The sequence below is a fragment of the Schistocerca serialis genome, chromosome 5 (genome assembly GCF_023864345.2).
Source record: "Schistocerca serialis cubense isolate TAMUIC-IGC-003099 chromosome 5, iqSchSeri2.2, whole genome shotgun sequence".
Lineage (NCBI taxonomy): Eukaryota > Metazoa > Arthropoda > Insecta > Orthoptera > Acrididae > Schistocerca > Schistocerca serialis.
The window spans coordinates 111,223,133-111,228,391 of NC_064642.1; the positions used below are offsets into that span (position 1 = coordinate 111,223,133).

The 5,259-nt window shown below is 43.1% G+C and overlaps 1 non-coding gene across 1 annotated transcript; it reads right to left on the bottom strand.

Moving 5' to 3' along the window:
• Window positions 1-4,509: 4,509 nt before the first annotated feature.
• Window positions 4,510-4,583, bottom strand: Trnat-ugu (transfer RNA threonine (anticodon UGU)). Its single transcript has one exon. It is a non-coding gene; the product is annotated as a tRNA-Thr (tRNA).
• Between the last annotated feature and the right edge of the window lie 676 nt (window positions 4,584-5,259).

Below are 5,259 nucleotides of genomic sequence, written 5' to 3' on the forward strand. Positions count from 1 at the left end.
TAAAATCTTAAAACTATCTCTCCACTCACCAATAGACTATGCAATTTGTCTTAAAATCTTAAAACTATTTCGCCACTCACCAAGAGACTACGTGGTGCCGGCCCCTTAGCTCAGATCCTGGGTATACTTTTGCATGGGGCTTTGAAAGACGAAATATAAACGAATATATCTTCAAGTCAAATCACCAGTCCACATAGGTGACTTGTTAACAGAAAACAGGAGATATTATAAAAGAATTCTTAATGTAACACTCCATACACTAAGACTGGCACATGACACCAGTGTGTTCCCACATCTTATTAACATTGTCGTTAGACTTCAGTGGAACATTTTAGGCAACAGTAAATGAATATTTGTCAGAGTGGCCATAATCCACTCCCTGGATGGAAGCTACTCATGGTCAAAAAATGTATTGGTCTAAAAGCAGGCGACGTGGAAATATAAGAATATTTCATGTTGTTGTCAAATCCATAAATTGTCACCCGTTCTTATGAATCCTACACTATCACAAATTATATGATATCTGATAGCATATACCATCACAACACACCATGCTACCGAAATGCCATAGTGGTGGATGTTCGCTACTCATTTAAATATCTAAAACGGTCTGCGAATTGTTGCTCAACTCATTTATTTTCAGTGCACTTTAAAGTGATTGTGATTCATCAACAGGAAATTTCAAGGTTTCGGTCGTTGGAACTCTTCCGACTTTTTATATTTCTGCCTTTTTTACAAGTGGCGTTCGTCTCCTCACTCACCTGATGGTTGGTACTGCCGTGTTCTTTTGGCTGTCCTAGATACAGTCATGTGCTGAAGCTCAGCAACCAGCTGTTCCTTTATTTCATTGTTTCATCAGTGCCGCTGTGAACCCCCAACCACTTCGTATTAATTCACTCCTCTCGCAGTCGAGCAATGAGTTGCCTTCCACGAATAGCGGAACTTCATTTCTGCCGCCTCAAATTTTTTTCCGCAATTAAATTATGTAACTTGTGTAGAGTTTTCCAGTGTGTTGGATAATTTGTTCTGTACTAACTTGTTTATCCCATGTGAGGTCAACATTTGCGACTGTATGGATAAAATGTGTTTATAAAACAGAATGCAGTTTTCCAACTACTTGATGCCGCAAAATAATTATTCCGTAACTTTTGTCCGTGAGGCCTTCAAGTGCACCTGCACAAATAATAAGCCGTAATTCAGGTTACGGCCGCTGTTCCTGTGGCCTCCAGATTCGTGGTTGTGTTTCTGGGAGTTGGCTTCGCTGACGTCTACCGACCGACCAATGCATTTGTCGCATTAACTGTCGAGATACATTCAGGAAGTTCAAGAAAACGCGGGCAGGGATTTGCGGTGAAAAAATTGTTCATTACACACACTGCTGGTAACATTTAACAAACTGAATTTAACACTTATCTTAGGTTAATAATTATCATGGAAGTAATGAAAGCCTGAGCGAGACCTTAAAACCGAGCCATATCTCACATTATGTATTGCGCAAACTTCCGGAAAAATATCGGAAAATAAATCATTTATTTACAAATCATTTATTTTCTTTACATCTGGAGATTGCAGCAAGACGCTCCTCCTTCAGCAGGCACGGATTGATGGGGTATGCTGACCCAAAGCAAACGGGGCCCACAGGTACAGTACTAAAAGCCAAAGGGCAAAGCTTAGCCAACTCGCAACGCGAACGCGGCAAGAAGCTATTTCTGGACGATCCGTGGTGAACCTCACGGGAATATCTTTTGACGACACGGCGATATCAGTGCTTGGGAAAGGTTTAAACTTCGCTCCGACACCTACTTCACCTCCATTAATGAATTTCATCAGTTGTTTTGAGGAAAGCATTAGAACTCTCTCTGTAGAATCTGCAGACCAACTTGGACTAGAATCTTGCCAAACGCTGTTTAAATATGCGCCACAACAGAATAACATCTCGACAGCTGAAAGAGATGCTCTCTGCAGCCTCAGAGAAGATACTAGCACAGTCATACTCAGTAATACCACTGTTATTTTGAAAAGGCTACAACGAGAAGACGTATAGTCAGCTAGGTGATTCCACGTACCGCAAAAACTAAAAGGCCCAACGAGCCGTATATAAAGAAAAACTGCTACTCTTCTGAACGATAATTCTCTACCTAAACAAGTTGTCAATAGGCTGACCCCACACAATGCAGTACCACTAACACTATATGGTCCTCCCAGGGATGGTGTGGCACTACGATTAATAGTGACTAATATTGATGCCTCGACGTATTCTACTGCAAAACATCTGGCCCCTCTACGCAAGCCGTATGTGGGTAGCTGTTGTCATCATATACGTAATTCTGTGGATATTGTCAGTCGCTTGAAGACATTTAAGCTTAGCAGCTAGGATTTACTAACTAGTAAATGCGGTCTCACCTTTTACCAAAGTGTCTTTGTCAAAATGTCAAATGTCTCTGAGCACTATGGGACTCAACTGCTGTGGTCATAAGTCCCCTAGAACTTAGAACTACTTAAACGTAACTAACCTAAGGACAGCACACAACACCCAGCCATCACGAGGCAGAGAAAATCCCTGACCCCGCCGGGAATCGAACCCGGGAACCCGGGCGTGGGAAGCAAGAACGCTACCGCACGACCACGAGATGCGGGCAAAGTGCCATTAATGGACTCGTTACATCTCTGTAGTAACTTATTCAATGCTCACCTTGTTTGAACATACTCCGTCCTCAACCTACTTCCTATTTAACAATGAATTCTTTGAACAAACAGACGATGTCACCACGGGCCCTTTGTCCCTTTGGTGGCTAATCCTTTTGACGAGGGCTTTAAGGAGAAAGCACTTGACTCTGCTGTTTTAAAGCCCACGGTTTCTGGCGTTATGTAGATGATAATTCTGTTGTATGGCCTCATTGTGGAGAAGAACTGGAGAAATTCCTTTGTCACTTAAATTAATAACATGAGAACATCAAGTTTAAGACGGAGAGTGCGAAAGATGGGAGTTTACCCTTTCTAGACGCGTTAGTACATCGTAAGAATGTTGGGTCATTAGGACATGCTCTGTACAGAAAACACACGCACACAGATCAATATCTCCAACCGTCTAGCTGCCATCACCCCGTACAAACCGCCGCTGCATGTAATATCGGACGATGAAAACCTCCACGCAGAATTAGAACGCTCGGAGAAGATTTTTAAATCACTTGACGCTAAATAAGGAAGGTCATACATCGTTATAATAATAAGAAACAATGCAATGAGGATACTGATGACTATAATCAGCTGCGTTCCTTCCATATGTCGGGAACGTGTCTTCTGAAACAGGCAGATCGCTTAGGAAAAATAAAATCAAGGTTATCTTCCGTCTACCAGCAATGAGGATGGGCCTGGTTGGATCAGTTAAAGACGACTTACAATTGAAAAAAGCGGGCGTTTACCAAATCCGCTGTGAGTGTGGCACTGCATATGTAGACCAGACGACGAGAGCTGTCCAGGAGTTGTGAAGAGCACGAAAGATACACTCGTTTTGGGCAGCCGTCAAAATAAGCAGTTTCAGAACATTGTATTTCCATGGGACACTCAATGGAATACAATACAACAAAAATTTTAGCTCCAGTTTCCAGTTTTTGAGATTCATAACGAAAGAAAATGTGGAAATACGTCCTGCCGATAATCTTATAAATCGTGACAATGGCTTTCAGCTGGATAAAAATTGGAATCCTGTAATTGAAATTATCCAGTCACACCGGAAGCGACGGGGTAGTTCGATACTCAATGACTAGGCCGTGTCTCACTTCCAACACCGAGGGCAACACACACAACTCGGCTGTCCGGCGCACGTCATCACCTGACGCATGCGTCGAAAGACGCCAGCACATTTCGCATGCGCGATATTCGGAATAAATACCGTTGTTGCACCTGATTTCTTCAGTAGTTGCCTACTCACCTGGAGATGGCCGGACGTCTCTGGGCCGAGGTATCGTAGCAGTATGCCGACGGGATCCCGTTGCACACCCAAAAATTATTGGAAGAATAAATTAAAGTTTGTTTAGTGCAAGTTTCAGTTCCACAAATACGAACTTCCAAATTCCCGAGTGCAGATCACTTGCAAATAAATGCAGTAAAGTTTTAGAGTGCCGCTAATTCATCCAATGTAAAATATTCGAAGTTCACAAGTTGAAGATGTTTCAGCGTGTACTTTAGCGATACACGTGAATATTACAAGTCCCCAACTCTACACTTACCCCATTTCGAACAGTTGACACGGATATGCGTTTAAAAATATAATGTTGTACCTGTTAGAATAGTTATCAACGTCATTCATCTATACAACTGCCTGTGCGGCCGTTAGCGCAACCTGAACGTCAGCATACTAGCCCCACTGCGCCGTAGGTGTACAGACAGTACAAGCGTGACTGTTGCAGTGTGTGGTATGGAAGTGTACGTATTGAAATGATAATTGAACAAATACCTTAAGCTGTCGACAGGCGTTGATATACATCAACTGGAACAGTTAAAAATGTGTGCCCCGACCGGGACTCGAACCCAGGGCTCCTGCTTACAAGACCGACGCTCTATCCACCTGAGCCACCGAGGGCACAGAGGATAGTGCGACTGCAGGGATTTATCCCTTGCACGCTCCCCGTGAGACCCACATTCCCGACTTAGTGTCCACACACTACATTCGTAGTGCCCCTGCCCAATACACTCATTACTCGCGGCAGACAATCTTAACCGAGTCCCGTAAGAGTCCGGGCAATGCATGTGCAACCGCACAGAAGAAGGTCAGTGGCCGGTTAGCCTTAACTATATGAAGATGATATCTGTTCTTTCGGTCATGTCCGAAAGAACAGATACCATCTTCATATGTGGACGTATTGACGTCAAAATGAGTAGGCTAAAGGCAGTTAATCCCGTGAACATTGTGAAACTGCTGCACGCGAATGGACGTCGAACTTACCCTCAGGACAATGTGACTGGAGTGAAGGATGTGCCGTATACAGGAATGCTATGTGACATCAAAATGCAAAAATACTGATGGATTTAACAGAAATACATCTGACACATTGGATGGGAATAGTGACTATGAGTCTGGCGACACACAGTACGATGCATAACAAAGTGAATACACACCTACACCCCTAATAAATTCGCGAACCATTGTACTGCAGTTTGATGGTAACTGAATCTTGAACAACATTGAATCAAGCTTAAACCGAAACTTATGAACCGTTATAACTGCATCCGTTCGAAATCCAGCTGCAAGTTAATTGT